This window comes from Microplitis demolitor, chromosome 10 (genome assembly GCF_026212275.2).
Source record: "Microplitis demolitor isolate Queensland-Clemson2020A chromosome 10, iyMicDemo2.1a, whole genome shotgun sequence".
In the NCBI taxonomy this organism is placed as follows: Eukaryota; Metazoa; Arthropoda; class Insecta; order Hymenoptera; family Braconidae; genus Microplitis; species Microplitis demolitor.
Window position 1 is genome coordinate 284,252 of NC_068554.1, and position 21,181 is coordinate 305,432.

Consider the following 21,181-nt stretch of genomic DNA (forward strand, 5'->3'; position numbering starts at 1 on the left):
GAGCAGTCAAGAGTTCGGGTATAGGACGCGTGGAAAACTTTTCTAATATAGCTTCTTCTTTTCTTCTTACCGTAGTTTAATGCCGGCTCCTTTCCGATGCTACTGATGTCCTACTTTTTGTACGAATAAATGCATTACATGTACGAAAACGGCTGGGGCTTTATTTTTCCATTTCATCTTTTAATCCGTCATAACTGATAGTGAATAAAAATCATAAAAACTTTATCAACCCCATAAATAAATTATTTTCTATTCCTGCTCACAATTTATCATTAAGTAAAACATTTATTCTGTTATTATTATTATTATTACTATAGCGTTTAAATCTTTCGTTCTACAGCCTCAGTAATATTTGAATATTTTCACCCGATTTTTTATTCTTACATTAGCTTTTAACATCAGAATAATATCCAGAAAAGTGGGCGAGAAGGTTGTATTAGAGTGTCAGGTCATAACGACCCTAAGACATTGCCGTAGGTCTCGCTTAGTACCAGAAGATCTTGAATAGCCTTAAGATCACATCGTTACCAGGTAAGAAGGGCATCTGAATGCATGAAACATAGAATAAGTGTGGTTACCGGTGTAGTTATGGCTCGAGAATAAAGACACTTGTGCATATTCATTGGGTTTATGCCAAAAGGATTCGGAACTCACGTCCATGGTTCTGTTATATCTTTAAAATGCTTAAGGGATCAAAGGTTTTTCTGGTTATATCTCTATTATTGTCTAACGAGAACGACTACTTACTTTAATTGACACGGAAAAAATTTTTTATAGCTCTCGGGTCAGATGTCCTCTTGATGAAGATAATAAAAATTATATAATTTCTGACAAATGAAATTTTTAAAACTTAGTGAGTAGAGGAGAGGAAGAGGTTTTGGCTCGAAAATAGTGGATCGAACGGTAGCGTAGCCGATTAACCATAACCGAAACCTCGACAAAGGCATTGGGCAAGTAGCCCGGGTGACTCTAGGGTGACTCTAGGGTGAGCAGGGAGTTCATCACACGATAATTTATATGGTAATTCCTGGAACGTAATAAGTCCGGTCTCTGTGTGGGCAAACCGTTCTCGCCACTACACACGATCCATTCTCGCATCCTGGGCACGCCGTGGTCAAGCTCTACTCGGCTTATAAGCGTAACAACCGACAAAGACAGACATCCACCCGATGGATGGATGGATGGATGGATATATTTTGGCGTCGGTACTACTAGTTGGAGCTGCTCGTGCACACGTCATTGCTAAAAGCGCGCATCGATTCGTCTGATGGACTTTAAGCGTGGCGACGTCGCCGACAGTTTACCCAGGCCAGAGGCTAGACCAACCTACTGCAACCTACTCTCATTCTGTTCGGGCATCTCCACCATCGCCGGCCTACCTTCGGTGTCCAATTTTCGACGTGATAGTAAACGCTGTTGGAAATTCAATTAACCTCGCGTCTGGTCGGTTCACTTGTCGCACATCGACATTTCCCTCCTGTCCATCTCAAACAACATTTTTTTTTTAACTTTATATCCAAGGTACATCATGTACCTTGATAATATTTTCATCAATATTTCAAAGGCTGTTACTTTTTAAGTATCAAAGATAAAAAAATGTTTAAGGGCATTGTAAAATCGGAAATTTACTGGGCTACAAAAAATTCTGCCATCATAGTATCTGAAGTCAATAGTTTTTGAGTTATAAGCTTCACAGTAAAGTGTAATTTAAAAAATAAAAATGAGCGTCACTCATTAGTCTGATTTGTGATAACGATATTTCAGGTGATTGTTGATAGTAACGATGACTCTGTCATCGATCCTCAATTTAACAACTCGTTAACTTTGGCGTTACTAGGTCAACTATATAATATATACATTGAAGCAGCGCTTCTGTTGGTAATACTGAAGCAAATGGCTTCCAGTTCATTTTAATGAGCCAATTAAATAATAATTATTAATATAAAATTAATTTAAAAACCTGGCGTAATTATTAAAAAAATATACACTCGGTTATTAATAAAATGTAGTTTTTATATATTTATTATTGTTATTATTTTTTTTTTTTTGACAATTAACTGTCATAAAAATTCATCAAAAAGCATAGGAATTTTTTGTACAAGCACGTACGTCATGCATGAAGACGTGCTTGGATTAAAAATATTTGTCGCGGTGAAAAAAGCGTTTATTGATCGCACATATACACGTCATCGAGCAACGGCAATTCATAAAGTTTAACTCATTCCAAAATACAATCATCTGGGTGTTTATTGCTGCCTACACTATATTGCAGTCTATATATATATATATATTCGCTATACCACGTTATGTATAGTAGCCACTGTTGTATACATTGAGAGTGTGAGAGAAGCCTTGGGGCTTTTCAAAGAGGAAAATATAGTGAGGACATTTAATTTCATGATACGAACGTTGATGTTAGTTATTGAATTTTATATTTTTTAATTTCTTTTTGTCGTGATCGACGTACTCTACTTTATACCTGGTTTTTCCTTCTTCTGTGTTCCAGAACTTACTTTTTTTTTTTCTGGCTGTTTTCGCAAAGAGACCACTTTCCCAACACACCCTTTTTTCGCGCCCTTAACTTGATTTTCTCGTTTCGTACTTGCAAAAAATACCAGCAGAGTACTTTTTTAAATTTAACATACCATTGCTAATTGTGTAATACAATTTTCGTTTATGAATAAAAAAAAAAATAAAATAAAAGTAAACAGAGCTAAAATGTATAATTAATTTTTTGGAGGATCTTCTTGACAAATAAGAGAAATCCGTAAGAGAATTCATGATTGCTGAGGTATTTCAGTTTAATCGCAAGTAAATATGTCTATTTAGATAAGTTGAATTATCTTGGATAGATGGCATAGAGTGAACATCAGTTCTCGACGACAGCACCAGTCTCAGACTAATTACTTAAGCGAGTAAAGGTAAATTAATGTATAAGGAGCACGAGCGGTTACGAGCATCTGAAAGTTGGTTGTCAGTTTGATGTGCGGTCGCTTCGCGGTTGCTTTACAACTTCTGATAAATATACACGTTGATGCAAGATTCTGAGTACTGAGGAGAGGCTCTAGACTGGTTGCATTGCCAAAGGACGTGATACATGATACGTTTTACACTAGACAGTGTGTTCTGTCATTTTGTGCGAAGTAGTAAAATGTAACATTTGGGTTTATAATTGAAAAGATCGTTTGGTCTTAATTTGTAAAATAGCTGGCAAGTGAATCCACCCCAAAAGCGGGATTGCGGATGAATATTGCTGTTGTGAACGGAGGCCCCAAATGCCGTTTTAGAGCCATTCTCAAACTCCGCATCTTGACGTTACGACCGTATTTAACTGGGATGTAAACCCACTTCTGGATCTTTTCGAGACAACTATTTAATATATGAGGGATCCAATCTAACAAATTGCTAAATAACTCTTTTCTGAGTGATTAAATCTGTTATTTATAACCGGCTATAACAAAAGCTCTTATCTATATATATTTAGGTGCATGTAGAAATTATTTGAAGCCAATTGGGTGGAAGAAAAAAATTTATGATAAATTAAATAGTGATAAACTTACAGTGACGAGTCAGGGTGGTGGTCAGTCGCTCAGGATCCGAGTATTTGTGGGTACTGTAACAGAAAAAAAAAAAATTGTTGATAAACCACGAATGGATTAACAATATTTCCTGGAATATTGGAGAATAGTAAATATCAGCAAAAATGAAGGTTTAAAAAAATAGTTAATCAATAGATAGTGGGTGGAGAGTGTATATTTACCAAGCTTCCCCAGCGCTTCATACAAATATCAAACATTAAAATTCGGTTAGATTTGTATATTGAGAATGGGGTAGGCGGGAGAGAAGTTGTTGCGAAAAGCAACTGGCGGATGGAGCGTATAACGTTAGTACATGTTTGATGCCGGAAGTGCTTGAACCCTGGGTCCCGCTATCCTCTGCTGCGGTTTCCGCAACCTCCGTAGGGTCATTAGCAAACCATTCATTATGCAACTGTGAAACTGTATTGCGTCAATATGGCGGAAGGGGACGCGCGAGTAGGCGGCAAAGGGTGGAAGGAGATCAAGATATATATATATTGGTTTGTATATGTATATGTATGTGTACATAGGGTTGGGAACCCAACAGATTGTTGGGCCAATCGATAACGATGCGCTCGTGTTTACGGGTTGGATAATCAACGGGCGCCGTCTCTAACGCCATTCCACTGTTTATATCATCATCCTAATGCTATTCAGTTTCTCAACGTATCTCTAAGACATGACACTGATTCCATTGTCAAAATATCTGGTATGAGTGACTGAATCTGTAAATAGAGTCGGCTTGGAGGCTTGGTGGCTTGGTGGAGGCTTATAGACTAGAGCTGGGGGAATTGAAAGAATGAAACAAAGAAAAAATTAAGTACTCGGATAACCAGCGATACGTGCTGAGTAAATTTATCGTGACGTGAAGCAGCCCAATACCGGAAACGTTTTTAGCCACTGGGGGAGGAAGTAAAACAGGAAGCTGATAGGTAGCAATGGAATAGAAATGGTGGTAGGTTGACAGCAAGGGACGATATTGCCGGAAAAGGACACGTAGGGTGAGATTAAAACCCGAGTGAGCGAGCGAGCGAGCAAGAGGGTACTGAAGATGAAGGAGGAAACCAAAATGAAAGAGCGAGTGGTAGTGTATAGGAAGTTGAAGTAGGGATGGATGGAGGGAGGGTCGCAACATTCCCTTTGATCTAAGTTTCTGGGAATGCAGAAACGGGCGAAGGGACCATCGGAGTTGAGTACGAGCGGCCGGGAAGCCGGATTAATTTGCTTAGTTGGATTAGATTGTGAATTTTGCACCAGTGCTGTTTCAAACACCTCCCACTGCTTTTCGCTTTGCCGTCGGTCTCTCGCTTACACTCGGGATCTTTCGCCATCCGTCTTTGGCAGTCGCAGCAGCTCCGCGAATCTTCCCGTTGGAGCTCCAGGGCATGATAATTACTGCTCCATCCATCGCGAGTTTGCCAATTCGTCGCCTGTGCGTTCAACGATCCATGCTTTTGATCTACCGAGCAGCCAGAAGTCCTTTAAGTTTCTTTATACCTCTTTCTCTCTTATTCTTTACTTATATTGAATATATATATACTTATACACTGGCAAGTAAAATAATCGACCGAAAAGTGACTTTCAACAGAATCATAAATTATTCATCTTAAAATATTCATTGCATTCATGATATCATATAAAATTCATAAAAGACATTTATGCCTCGCTGCAATATTTCATTGAAATAGCTTTGGCTATTATGTATCTCGGGATTTATCGGGATAAAAGAAGAAGGAGGAAAATTATTATTAAAATTATAAATAAAAACTTAAAAATAAGTCGAGTTTTCTCTCGTCTCATTAAATGAAACGTATACAACGTCAAGAGTTTAATGCTAGTATATCAGGGATTTTAAGGAATTGATTCACGGATTAAGATATATCACTCAGCTCAGACTCGAGCAATCGAAATACCAGACGGGACATTTTTATTTTTATTTTTAATTTAAATAAAATTTTCTACTGCAATACATCGTTTCAATAAGCATAAGTTGATACAAATAGTATATAGTTGGGATAATACTTTGACGGGTATTGAGTTTTTGTGCTTATTCATCGTCATCATCCTCATCATCCTCATCATCCTCTTCAGCCACCACTACTGTGCCGAGTTTCGAATCTGTGTATGGATTTATAGATTAAGGAGAGGTTAATGTACAGAGACATGTAGTTAGCAAGCATATGGACACTGCGTGGTTAGATGCGTTTAACTCTCACACCAATAACGCTTATCATTATCATGAATCCTAGACAACCGGCTTTAGGCACGAATTGGCGATCAATGTTTTATCGATATTGCAACAGACGAGCGTGTGTATCTCGTGATGTTATAGCTGAAGCTCAATATACTGAATAGAGCGTGCTGTGGGGCGTTTTCCTGGGGATTTATGGATTACGGTATTGTTTATTGTACCACTTAGATGTATTTAGTCGCCGGCGTAATGCTGCTTTCATATTTTTCTCTTATTCTTAGTACCCTTACTACTACTACTACTACTACGACTACTACTAGTAGTATTATATTATGATTATTATTTTTATTTGTTAAACTCAACAGCAGCGATCTCATGAAAGCAAATACCAGAGGACGTGACCTCTCTTTGGTTCTTCTCAGGAGTGCTTGCGAGAATATTCTCGTTATTGTGTTGGGAAAATAAAAATATAGAGAAAAAAATTCAAGTGGATTCGCTTGAGATAAAAGACAGAAGCGAGTTTCAGTATGCATGAAAGCGTAGACAGAATCCTGGAAAGTGGGCGAGAGTGAGAGGGTACGACAGAGGGAAGGTTACCACCACCGTCAGGAAACTTTTGTTTAAAATTGGAATTCCTTTGCGGCTCGTTGGGACTAGGAATGCAGATGCTAGTGGGTGAAGCTCACAACCAAGACTACTTGACTATCTGGCAGGTTTGCGTGACCAGACCGGGACTCTCAGCTCATTCTCCCGAGTAAGAAAACTCGCTGCTCACCAGATCCCTCAGCCATCCTACAAGTATTAAGGGTAAGCAAGAAGTAACCTCGATGTTATTATGTCACTAAAAGCATTAGGTTACTCGCTCAAATTATTTTTCACAACTATTTAAGTACTTATTCCCTTATTTTTTTCTTTTATTATTATTTCTCTTATTAAAAAGAAAAAAAAATGACACTGAAAAAGTTGGACGTTAATTTGCTTTGGATTAATTTATTTCAAATAGCCAGCGGATGGTGTAAATATGTTATACTAATTGAATTAAACGACAATGGGTATACTGTGAGATATCTCATTCAAGCCAGCTATACGAAAGACAGAAAGCAAGTTTGTGGTCGGTAGGTATCGCACGTTCTTGGAAGTTGAGTCTTAGTAATGCCATGTGCGCTCGACTAAATGCATTAACCCGCAATTATAGAAATTACCTGGTTCGCGAGTTTAGTCTAGTCGACTAAAGTAGAGTAGATTCGAGTAGAGTCAAGACTAGGTTTCTAGTATGCTGTTACTACGGCATTCTCTCGTATTCACTACTCGTCTTTTGGTTACCTCCATATATTCCCCGACTACATTCTTGGCAATAGCGTTGGTCTTCCGGCGGATGTATGGTTCAACCTATCCGAGTGCTCTACTTGCTGTAATGCTGTCGCTTTAATTATTTGAGTACGTCAGTTAAAGTTTTCTCTGGTTGTGGTTTAATGGATTAGCCAATCTCATCATTCAATGAAATTAAACTTGAAGTTAAAAAAAAAAAACCCCCTATCTATATATACTGTAACATTACACGTTAAAAGGATGTGTGTGTCGACTTTGGAAGAGAAAGTTGTGAAAATTTTCGAGGGACAATGAGATTTGATTCGATGGCTTTCAGGTCATTGAAATGTTAGTTTGACCCGGGTAATGTTGGGCAGCCACTCTTTGGGACTACGTCGCCGGGACATATTCAGCTGAGGGTGCCACTCGCGATTAGAATATAAGGTTGGCGGCGTATAAACGCTGGGGCGATACGCCCAAGGATAACTGGATTAAAACGCCCCACGGCGTCTGAGCTAATGACTTCAGTGACACGTCATTTCCACCCTCAGAAAAGCTCTCCATCTACCTTCCTCTCATCCTCGTTTATCTACTTGCTCATTCGCCCACATTTACTCACTCAGCTTATGTACCTTTTAAATTCGGATCTTTAGCTTCTCTGTAGCTGTGCGTGAATTATCCTCTGTTTCATGTACTAACTTTATACATGCGATATTCAAACGATTTTATTGAACCCCAAGACGATTATTATTAATTCAGTATCTGGGGAGCCATTTGCTGATTACAATCAGAAATTGTTGTTTTACCCTTTGGGGATGTAATTTAATAATTAGGTATTTGAATTGATTGTGGCTGTTAAAAGTTTTAAGTCAACGGTGTGAGTCCCTAAACATATAATTGTTGCTCGTAAAAGATGTAATTATTCAAAACCTTAAATAATTATCCTTTAAGATTATGTATGGAAGTTGTATTGTACTCCATTAATAGCAATCCCAGTGACAATTAAACCGCAGAGTAATGTTGCATGGCATTCGACGATATTAGCGGGTAACGCTTCGATCCAATACTGGAACAATCAAGCTCAGTTTAGATGACGATAATAATCAAGCTGGTGTTTGTACGTGCTAGTAGGGGATTCTCCGCGAGATACACATCTAGCTGTAGCTTCAAAGTGCTATGTGCTCTCAACATAGATATATATTAGAGGTTGCTGGGTAGAGGATGGGGTTCGTGAAGGAATTAAGGGGCTAGCCAACGGCATCACAACTCATCCTAATTACATCTACCCTCGTTTCCGAATTCAGTAGCGTTGCCTTAAAGAGGGCGCTGCCGGCCTGCCGGGCTCTTAATTACTATTGCCACCGGACTTACCGAGTGGCGCGCTTCTGCAATCTAGAGACTACTCTCTCACCAGTCATCAGTGTATTTCCGTCCTTGCCATCCACCGAGTGGTACCGTCACAAAGACACACCAGTAGTTTTACTACCATCATCATCCTTGATTTATCGCCATCACTACAAAAACCTATCCGAGTCCCGGATCCCCAGCCTCCGGAGGAAAACGCGCCGAGAATTTATTTGACTTTTGTCTTATATAGGCACGCGAAATAATTGTAGATGAGCATTTTTTTTTTTTTTATTTAGACAAATATATCTCGACGGTTGATGTCGGAAAAGAAAAATATTAAAAAAGAGAGAAGGAGAAGCAAAAAGAAGAAGAAGAAGAAGAAAAAGTTAAGGAAGAAGAAGAAGACATTAAAAAGTCGTAAATGGATTTCTCTGCATGGACTAACTTACTACTTTGACTTAATATTCGTGTTGTAAGACCGGCGAATACTTTGCTTACTTCTTCGAAAGCTAGAGTAAAAAATAAAAAAATAAAAAGAAAGGGGCAGAGGAAGGGGGAAGCGTGTCTCTTAGCTACCCAAGCCAACTGGGGCAAACTGAAAAGAATTTAGGGGTAATGGCGCAAATCCCATTTAGGACTCGTAAGCCCTCCTCTTCCCTTACTCTCTCTTTTGCTCTCTCACTGCTGCTAGACTCTTCAATCCTCAGAGCCTAATCCATGAAAGTTTGGGCTTGTTTTCTCTGGTGTGGTACGAATAGTTTCACCTCCTTGGCTCACTTACTCGCAGCTTCTGATGGTGCCACTGCTGGTTAAAAGGTACGTCATCATCGATTTTAACTACCCCATTAACATAATGGACGAATTTCAATTTAATGAAAATTTACTCGTCATTTTAACCATCGTCTACCTCTACTCCACTGAGAATAAATATTCATCTGGTTGAGTGAGTAAGCACATCGAGCTAAATTTTTTGGCACTCGATACTCTGTAACACGCAATGGCACTAAATAATCCCAAATAATATTGGTATACCAATCGTGGGGAATAATGAAGAGTAAATAGAATAACTGATGAGTATATGGATTTAGTTTATTGACGTTTACACCCTATCATCAACGATACCGAGGAATATTTAGTGGAGCACGTGTGTCTAGCACTGTTGTTGTAATGTGTTTGTTGCCAGGAATCATATTCGACATAATGTTCATGGTTATATATACATATATATATATATATAATAAACAAATGTGTGAATAACAATTTGGAGTAGACTGGTATGATGGTTGTCGACTATCACTGAATATCAACATGGTTATACTGGAAACAAATTATTCCTGTTTATTTAGATTTAGAGATTATCAAATTATCTGTATGATATTGTCATAAAAGAGGGATTCGTGGCTCTGTAATGATAATGATGATGGCTCGACAAAATATCTACACTCTCTCTATACATATGTATATATATATATGCTAGACGTCTGGCACTCACACTCCACATAGCTCGCCTCTGCTATTATGGCTTTTGAAAGGACCTTAAATTGTTGGGATTATGTAACGAGCGTAGGCCATAGCAATTTAGTAAAGATTGACCAGACGATTATTTGTCTGGTAAATAATGACCAAAGTCACCGTTATAAAATTATTAAAAATTACAATGCTATTATACTTTTAATATAGATGTCTAAGTTATTGTTTTTTTATATCATGAATTCAGTTATTAAAAAATCACCTGTCAGACTCACTTGTGCGATTCATTTAACTCTCCGGTAATTTCTATCCGCTTGCTTCATCCTATCTGCCGAGCACAATCACGCCGTCTCTATCCCACTCTTTAAAGCTCAAACTGACTGACTGATTAAAGAAATTCACGTCTAATTCTCCGTTCTGTTTTGGTGAACAAGGGGTTTGAGGCGCCACGTTGAGTTTCCTTCAAAATGACGCATTAATTGTCCGTCTCCCTCAGCTGATTGATTAACGCACAAATTTTATTACACGGGAAAAATAATCCGCTGTAATCTCAACACCTTTTAGACTACACCCGTTTGAATTATTTCCCACTACCCTCACAACACTCTAATGACTAATGAGTTGTCGAGTTGACATTCGCTACAGCACGCATTCGAATTTGCCGAGGGGTGAATTGAAATAGAAATAAAAATAAAAAAAAAAAATATTTATAAAGAAGCACTAAATTTGATTATTTTTAGGTTTTTTTCAATTATTGATTGAAATAATAATAGATAATGAAACAAATGTAATTATCGATAGATACTTGACAAGAATCACTCTGATGGTGAGAGACGTTGAGCAAAGAATACAATTAGGAAAAGAGACTGGTCGATAAGTATACGAGTCGAGTGATGGTTGTTGGTTAGGGTGAGATTGCAGATCGAGGCTTTCAGGACGCCGACATCGGAGATCCTCCAAGAGAAAGATAACACGTTAAGAGTTTCCCGGCTCCTTAGCCCTTGGTTGTTTCTAACGGATAAAGGGGAGTGGGAGAAGAAGAGAGGTGAGATACCGACAAATAGACACTGCTCGAGTAATTGTTATCCAATAAACTAGTCCGAGGCATCTGAAAGAACCAGTACTCGGAGCAGCTTCTGATGGATACGTGACGTCACTTAGTTTCTCAACTATAATTGGATTTGCGACTCGCAACAGATAATGTTTCCTTTATAATTTATATACTTCCTTTCTTAAAAGCTCCCTTGTTATTGTATATTCGATTTAATTGAATAATCTAACTGTGTTGTTGATTATAACATTAAAATTCGTCACTTGTAACGGTATTTTGGTGGGAATGTTGGGAATTAATAATAAACTTTTGATTGTAAGCTATCAATGCATGCATGCAGATGCTGGTGGCAGTGACGGGAGATCACAAACAACGCTTTCGAATTTAATTTTCGAGTTTGGTTTTTGTTTTCCGGGCTTATTCGCTTGCATGACAAGCATCGACGTCATTTTACTGGTAACTTTTAATTGCAATTTACCAGGTTTTTCGAAAATAAAAAGTTTATGTTTTGTTCCCGGCCCAGCTGTCAAAACTCACTCGCCTGGAAATGTTTTCAATTTATACAACTTATTCACCCCTCGACTGAATAATTTTTTTTTTTTTCCATAAAAAAAAAAAAACACTTGATATGATACATACTAGTTGTTTAAGAGAAGTTTATTAGTTGCCTATTTGTTTTGCATTTTTAATTGATTTTTTATATAAATTTAAAATTATCGTAGAGTTTTTGGAGGTGTGACTGTGGATTTTTTTGTTTTATTAAATTAATTTTGGCGAGAAAATTGAGGAAATAAATAATTCGTAACCAAAAGTCACAGCATAGAGCGCAGTTATATATATATGATGGCGAGCGAGTGAATTGCGCTGATTGTATTGTCATGTAAAATATGTAGAGCCGCGTAATAATCAAGTATGACCGACGCAATGTCGTCGCGTGTCTCCTCCCCATCACTATTTTCGCTCAATGTGTATAATTATTTTGACACGTAAATTATATATCTATATATAATATATATTTTATTGATATTTAAATTTATCCAGACTTATAAATTTATACCATCAATAAAGGTACGAATAAACAACAGCTGTATCGGAATATTCTTACATGATCTTAGTGTATCTCTCGAGCGATCAATTTGTCATAAGATATAAAATTTTTTCCGCACGACTGGGTTTCTGCAAGCTCTTGTGATTCATGAAATAAATCGTAGATGTAAGAATAAAAATAAAATAATAAAAAAAAAAAAAAGCTAAATAAAAATGGGTAGAGTGGGATTCTTCTGGATCCCTAGTGTCTCTCATTCGTTTTTCCTCCGTTACTTTCGATATCTACGTCTCGAAAGTGAACTCGGTGTAGACGGAGGAGCCAGCCAGGTTCACCTCATTCTTCTCACTCCACCTTCAAATAGAATAGATGGTATTGGACTCTCTTTTCGGTATTTCTGATAACTTTTTCTTTTTTTCATTTCCTTTTTTCTTTATTGTAAACCATCTCTTCTTCCGTACGTTTTATTTTTTTTCTTTTATGTTTTCTTCTTCTTCTTCTTCTTTTGCCATCCTTTATACAACTGCGTCTGGACTTCACAATACCAGTGGTAATCCGACACTATAGGACCTCTAGAACGTTTCCTTCCTCGTTTACTCGCTTTTTCAGATGCCTTCAAGTATTTTAAACTTTCCTACAGCCAACACAACAATTACTTCGCCATATTGTTCCTCTATATCATATCAAGTTGAGTTCCTTCACTTTTTCCATCAAACAATGGCTTTAAAAAAAAGTTTTGTAATAAAAAATAAAAATTAATATTAAATACTTAGCAAATTACTCAGACAATATTCAAAAGCTAAATCATTTTCTTCTGAGCTTTAAAGTATTTTTGTGTAAGTAGTTCAGGCAAAAAATAGTCAGACGTAAAAAAATTATGTAAGCGACCGAAAAAAAAATTTAAGTTTATAATAAGTCAAGTAAAAAGGACAAAGTACACAAAAGTTTATCATTTATAGAGTTAAAAAAAAAATATAATAATAAAGGGTCATAAAAGTAAAGCTAGGAAAAATGCAGCGAGTTAATCAACCGAGAGAGATATCGAGTCGTAAGATATCTTAACGTAATAGAACGTAACTCGAAAAGACCGAATGAGGTGACACGTAAATTATAGCTATTGCTTTTGCGTTGATACTGGAAAAAATTTATTATCATGGCATTTTTTTATTTATCTATTTTCCTAAATTGAACTTTGTCTCTAAAGCTTTTTTCATAAATAAATAAAAAAGACTGCGACATTTAATATCCATTAAATAATTTTTTACGTCATAAATAAATTTGAAGAAGAAAAATAAATAATCAATACTTGAGGGTTGTATTTACTGTCAAAAGCTCTGTCGCAATCTCAAGTTTCCCTCCGTTGGGTTTCTACTTGCGGATGGTAAGTCAGTTAACCCATAGATTCTCTGATGGCCTTATCAGCAGTAACAGTTGATAAGGAAGCAATCAAATTGAAAAAATTTCTGTCTTATCGGCTTGCCGTCCATTGATAAGAGTAGAAATTTCCTGTTTTATCTACACAGTTATTGATTTTTTTGAATATAATAATAATACGAAAAGAAGCTATAATCATTGAATGAATAATAGAAATGGTATGATTTAGATGGATGGATGAAAGAATGTGAATAAATTTATAAATTATAGAGTGACAGCTGATAAATTTATGAAAATAATAACATAATGTCGGTAGATAATAATGTTAGTCAAATTGATGGTATTAAAACATAATTGGGACTGTTATAATAAAATATATGATAAAGCGGCGTTTATATTAATAATGAATAGCTTAGCAGCAGGTATGAGGGTGAGTTGAATAAACGAGCAAGTATGACGTGACACGTCAGCCGAAAAAAAAAAAAAAAAAAAAAAACACTGTTTGCTCAGGTTGTCACAGGCCAGGAATAGAAATCGGTTCTGCCCGTGACAGCTTAAACCCCTTATGCCGCACGTCGCTTTATCCTTGCATTTAGCTGCTGGTGGTGCTTATATTCCGGCATAATGGCTGACGTGTCATTAACAAAACGATAATCGTGTTTGTGCGTTTAACTGCCAAAGAACCAGTTGAGAGCGCTCAGATAATATACTGGCTACGTTTTGCGTACGTACATTATTCAATAAATTATCACTAAATTTTCACGATTAATTATCTCTATTTGCATTGTTTAATTTATCAGATAATTTGTTAGAGAAAAAAAAAAAGTTAATAATAATTATATGGTATAGTATTGAAATTAACGTATCACGTGTATGACAGAAAGGTTATGGTTTATTGGCGTAAAGTTAAGTGTGTGTATTTAGGAGGATGGACCGTTGAAGTAGATATACCTGCATTGAATGTAGCTTGAGAAGGTCTTACGATCTCTATTGGATTATAGAACAAGCGGGTAGCACTCAAGGTTCTGTAGCCTTTGCCGTGCTTCAGCCAAAGTAGTTTAGCTTGATGGTATAGCTTTATACCGATCTACCCCTTAGCGTACCTGTCCATCCACTAGGTTATGTATCTACTTGATCCATCCAGCTATCCAGCCATCCAACTATACGACTATCCACTTTCCGGCATTCTTTAGCAGTCTAGACCAGCCACCGAGGCTCTGTTCCTTTTTTAGACCCTCCTTTTATCCTGTTACTCCTTTTTTTTCTTTTTTTTCTTTTTCAGCTTCAGCTTCAGCTTCAGCTTCAGCTTAGTTTTTCTTACATTCTTTAGAGGTTTTTTTAGCTGGCTGGCAATAGCAATAGTCTCTCCAAGGCATCCTTGCACTTGAACATACCGCCGAGAGAGTTCAAGCACTCAATGAAAACTCACTGCTTTCAAAAGACTCTTTGTTAACGAACAAACTCCTGGTATGCCGTAATTTCATTGACTTTTTGGTCCATGTTATTTTTTTCCAATTACTAAATTGAAAAAAATATTGACCATATTTTATATTTTTTTTTTTTTTTCCAAAATATTTTATAATTGATTAAAACAAAAAAAAATCATAATAACTCCCAAATAATATATATAATGAAATAACCCCCGTAATGACGTTAATCCTATTAAAGTTGTTCGAAAAAAGAAAAAAAAGTAAATCAGTGAATTTGATTAAGGAAAAGGCGAAATGTTAGAACTTGAGATCTGCGGTGAAAATTAACGGATCGTAAAGCGTTGAAAATCGAGGTCGGGGAGCTCAATGAGAGTGAGAGAAAGAGGAACAGAAATAGGAGTAAGGGTTTTAGCAAATGAAGCATATAGAGGTAGGGTTGCTCTTCTCGTGTCATGACCCTCGAAAAGCCCTCGCGACCCCAAGTGTCTTGCTGTTAATGACGAGGCTATACGTTCGTACACTTAAACTACTACAGCTACGCCTCTCAGCAGTACAGCAGAACAGAAGCACTATATATATATATATATATATATATATATATATATATATATATATACGCACTATACTATACCGACGGTATGCCACAAACCAGTTGAACAAGAAGCCAGTAGTGGTGACAGTGGCTGTGAGATAATTAAGCAAGAGTTTCCAATTACTGGTAACACCTAAACGGGCCTCATGGGTACCTGAGCATCAGAAACGCTTTTGCGTTACAAGTTATCCTATATCTTCCCTAACCCTCACCCCTATTCTCATTTTCCTTCTCATCAGCTCGTTCTAACCTTCTTAAGCCTAATAAAAAGTTAATGCTACCTTTTATTTTCGAAATATAAGCACCGACGCCTCGATTGCTATGTATATATGTATATATTTATATATTCCCCGATAATAGAGAGTGTCTCTGTAAATGTCTTGTTCCTAATGAGCTGGACTCTAGCCAACTTCTTGTCCAACTGTTTTAACTATCCTACAACACTACTGTTTAACTTTATTTCACAGCCAACTCTTTTGACACATCAGACAGCAAACTATTTAAAACAAAAAAATAAACTTTATCTTAAGAAATTTTTCTAATTTCTCAAGTCAAAAGTTTAATATTTGAGTCTCGAATTGATTCTCGATAACATTTGGACACATTTCAAGTTGAGTTCTAGTAACCGGGATCATGGCCTCCATTTACGGTGAAACCTCTTGTCACCCGATGTCATGTCGCACATGAGCAGCCAGATAATTTTTTTTTTTTTATTTTCCGGTCACTTGACCTTATTTCATTGTTTTTTTTATTTTTTTCTCAAGCCCCGTTTTTGATAAAGCACGTTTTAATAATTCTTTAAATAAAGCTTTTACTTAATCGATTTTTGAAACGTTAACTATTAAAGAAAAGTGCTCTCCAAGTGCCGTTAATGGTCATTAATAGTTGATAACCTTAAATAACTAATAGCCATTTTTATGGCGTAGTTATATCTGTAAAAATGAATAATAAATTTAGCATTTTATTTTTAAGTAACTGTGCAAGATTTTACAAGACAATTCACCGTCAGTTGTATTTAATTTTAAACAGAAATAGGAGTCGAAGCAAAAGCAGAAGCTGCAGCAAAACAGAAGTAGTTGAAGCCGTAGTTGAGTATCTTCACTCACTGAATTAACGTCTTATTCAATATTGACATTGTTCTTTAGATAACTGCCGTAGGAACGATTGTACAACTCGAAATAATGAAACTGTCAAGTTAAGCTGCCGTCCACTCAACTGCGGTATATATATATATATATATATATATATATATATATGCGTTTGCTAAATTTAATTTCTGTTTAATTACTTCTTAATTAATAGTAACTCAGTGAGCCTCGAGCCGATAAGGCCACTGACAATTCCGTCTCATAAATTTTATTATTATATTTTTAAGTATCTCATCCAATTAATCTGATCATTAGTCACGGTAATTTATTTTAAATCACACGCCCATTAATAATTACAGTATTGACAGACTTTTGATAAACTGCCCAAGTACTTTACTAATTATCTCATTTTTAACCCAACATTTTATTATCAGGAAAATTTAGATTTTTTCTATAATCCTCAAAAACAAAAATAAAAAACAATGTATACTTTAACGAGAATTTGATTAATGTATAGTATTATGTATTTGTTTAGTGTAGTCAATTATACTTGAGTAGGTTCTAATCTTGGGCTGAGGAACTCCCGTGAAGATGATGAAGAAATGAAGAGATGAAATAAACGAGGCATGACAAACAGGTCCTGGTGATAGAAAGAAAAGAAAACATAGTCTTCCGGAAATAACCTCGACGAACTGTCGATACGATAAAAAAAGGGAAAGACGGTAAAGAGAGGAAACTGCGGACGCCCGGAGAGGTCCAAGAAAATCGGGTTAGAGTGCCAGTCGCGTTCTATGTCGGCTCTTTAGTGTGTCGTTCAATATCTCGATCGGTTTTTATATAGATAAAACTGTTTTTTTTATTTTTATTTCTCAGCAATTTGAAAAGAATCAACGGACGTTGAGCTACAAGTGCTGTGACTTATTCTTTGCTCTGCAATCCGTTGAAAGAGAAAGGGAATCAAATTTCATGAGCAACTACTGCTGTCACTTGAGTTTTCAATACGATCTTGCCGATTAAATAAACGATAATAATAGAATTGTACATGACAGCTCAAAATAGCAGCTATCGATTTAAAAAAAAAAACGAAGTAAACAAACATACCAATAACAATAATAATAATAATAATGATAATAGTAATAGCAGAACGGAAGTTTAATATAAATTTTATATGCCACGAAAAAACAAACGCACGTGAAAATAAAATTATTTCACGTTTTCTTTCAGAAACGTAAGTACTCGTTGAAAATTCGGATTCTTTGTACAATCTAATCTTTGTAAATTTTTTATTTTCCATGTTTTCAGTGATATACATTTTCTTTCTTTGTATTCAGCTTGTTATTCTCATTCTTATTCTTATTGTTATTTTTATTTTTTTTTTTGCTTCTTATAAATTTTTCCTGAGTGTACATAAGTAGTAAGTATTTTCACAAAAAACTAATATTCTTGAGAATCTCTTTTTACTTGCTTTGACACGCGGAAAACAAATCCCTCTTACTCAAGCACCGAATTTATTCCTTGCTCACTTATTTGTCATATATAATGCTCTCTTATTCAGCTATTATGGAATAAAAATTCCATTACTATTAAAATAACTCTCAGTACTGGTAAGTTATTTTCTCGAGCTTATTAATTGATTGCAGCAATAAAATTAAAACCGCGGGCGTAAAATTTAAAAAAGTATATATGAATGGTAAAAAAATAGTAAGCAGAAAATAAAAAAATGTGAAAAAATAAAAGTAGAGTGTTGTATTTTACGAAGGCAATCTAGTCGAGTACACCAGGCGGCATCGATGTATTACAGTGAAACCCGCAGTGGCCCTCGGGTTAGAGAGCAGCTAAAAAACCAGTCGCTATTTGGCGCCCAAGCCACTCCGCTCGGGGTACAAGATTAAAATTGCCAAGCGCATATCTTTTGGCTCCTGTGCCCGTTAAATTCACCACCACCACCACTACCACCTGACTCTACTCGATTCTCTACTCGACTCTATATATTTAACTCGCTTTGTTATCTTTATTGGTGAAAATAAAAACTAAAGATAGATAAAAGGGTGGGTCAAAAATTAAGTTTTAAATTTCTAAGAGTAATTAAAAAAATAATATTTGTTTGAATAGTTACACGGGTAAAAGGGTCACTGAAATATCGATAAAAATAGTTGATAATTCTGGCTGTCCATCAGCTCCCCTTGGGCATCGATACCAATATATATATATATATGTATATTTATATGTGTATAATGTAGGGAAATTTGGCAAAACGCCAGAAATTCGAGTGTAGATCAACGGCCGCGGGCGTTGGGGGTGCGAAGTGATACAGTAGTGGTAGCAACACACCAGTGTATCGTTCCCGTCCAGTAGCAGTAACTGCTCTGAGTGTGCGACGTTCACCAACCGCGTGTCAGGTGGCGTACCCGATATCGCTAATTGCAAAAACCAGCTCGCAAATACCGCGTACACTCTCGCTCGAAATCTCTCGACTTTTCATTTGGCTCCCGATGTATTTCGTTCAATCCCTGGCGTTTAATTTTTATTTTTTTATTTTTTTCCTTCTCGTTTTGTTCTATTTCATTTTATTACTTTCATTTTATTTTATTTTTGACTTTTTCTCTACAATTCACTTTGTCGTCACTCCATTGACGCAGCTTTTTGTTTAAACCATATTAACAATCTGAAGCAAATGATGAACAAACGGATTTTCTGTTTTCTGTTTTTTTTTTTTATTTATTTTTCATCAAACGTTAATCAAGACTCGTGTAAATTAATAGAACAATTGTTGATTTGTTTGGATAGAAAATGTATATGTGATATTTGAATTTCAGCTATTTATTTTAGTAAATAATAGAGGGATTATTTATAAAATATAAATATAAAGATTAATATGACAGAATATTTAGTTTGGATAAATATTGTCGAACATATAATATCGATAGTTTGTAATATAATGACCAAATATTGACTAGAGTTAACGTTCGATATGAGTTATAGTCGATCGATTAGTTACAAGATAAACGCTCGAGTTTTTCATCAGAGATTGAACGGCGCAGATCAAATTTATCGGTTGAACGAACTCCCGAGCATAATTTTTTATTTTTTTTTTATTTGTTTACTTTTTTACCTCTTGCTATTGCTGTAGCTGTTGCTGTTACTGTTACTGTTACTGTTACTGTTGTTGTTGTTGTTGTTTTGTATTTATTTATTTAAAGTTTATTTGGTATTTTATTTTATTAAACTCTCTATAAAGTAAAAAGGGAAATGTAAATTATCTTCGAAATAACGTTGGAGCAGCAGAGAGCAGTGATTAAACAACAACTAGCCGGTGGGCAATCTGCAAACTTTGTATAAAGAAACTAAATAAATATACCGAAAGTTTTTCTCTTGCTCTCGAAATTCCCGAGTAGTGCAGCCGAACCTTTTCCATCTCGTTCTCTTTCCCCAATAGAATCATGTGATTGTAACTGTGTATGTGTATGTATAGACTCGATAGGGAACCGAGACTGACTCAGTGTATATGCAAGTGGAAATATCGTGTCGGAAAACATGTTTGAGGGCAGTGTGCAGCCAGGAAGACCGGGAAGGGCTGTTCAAACACAAAAGCTCACAGCTAAAGATAAACACTAGCGAGTTGTAAGCTGGTGCATACCTCTAGGCGTTAGCTACACGAGGATGGTATGGCGGAACTCTGCAGAGAAGGGGCTTCTAGCAGAGGGTTTATGTGAAAGGCGATCGAGAGACTATAAACCTCGGTGGTGCTGTTACTGGTACTGGTTAAGGGGGAAACAAGATTCCTCGTATTTAAACACCAACCGATAAATTATCTTTCCATAATATACTATTAATAGTTTGGATAAAAATAAAATCTCAATATAATGTTTCAATCGATATTTAACAGCAGCTATCTGATATTATGATGCTTCTACAGATAATAGAGAAATAAATTCTGATTTTAAATTTATATTTTTTAATAAAAAAGCATTCAATTAAAATATATGAAATTAATATATATATATATATATATAATTAAGAAAGGGAAAGACAAAAGGGGATTCCGGTTTATATTAATCTACGAGGTTGTTTGGCATTAAATGTAAGAAGGAACGACTGTTTGTTCAGCATTAACTGGATTAGTTTCGCGAAAGGAATAAGGAATTAAATTGGTATTCCGTCGGATGGTAGCCAACCAGAGAACGCCAGAAGTGCGCGGTACAGTGTGAGTGTGTATTTATGTGTACATGCACTCTGCGATAACTTTTGGTTTCAAACTAAAAAAAAAAATAAATAAAAAAAGTCAGACCAAAACTTGAGATGAATTGGAGAAAATTTCAAATTGCCTGACCTACTTTGCGCTAATTGATATATTTCTATTATTATCTAATTATAGTAAACTCATAACGTAAGTTTTTATTTATAATTAATTAAAGTTGTTGACTTACCCGTCGAGATTCGATGAGGACAAATCGGAGATTGTCCTGAAACAGAAAACAAAATTATTTTTATTTTTTAAAATTTTAATTACTTTCCAGTGTTTAAACTCGCTTAATTACGTTTTCGATGCGCTTTGTATCACATATTTATATTTAACAAGTGGATACGAAATTTTAACTGAAACGTGTACTCGAAACGTCCACTTAATATCTAACTTGAATATAAGCTAGATTTTACGTTATTCACAATTTGAATTATTAATAATTATTATTATTATTATTATTATTA

At 35.8% G+C, this 21,181-nt stretch overlaps 1 protein-coding gene across 2 annotated transcripts in view; it reads right to left on the reverse strand.

The window, feature by feature from the left end:
• Window positions 1-21,181, reverse strand: part of LOC103571897 (teneurin-a) — a 251,588-nt gene that overhangs the window by 164,694 nt on the left and 65,713 nt on the right. For both annotated transcript variants that reach the window (XM_053742569.1, XM_053742568.1), the window contains exons 2-3: window positions 20,902-20,937; window positions 3,561-3,613 (exon numbers count right to left, since the gene is read on the reverse strand). The gene's annotated coding sequence lies outside the window, so the exon portion shown is untranslated. The remainder of the gene's footprint in view (window positions 1-3,560; window positions 3,614-20,901; window positions 20,938-21,181) is intronic.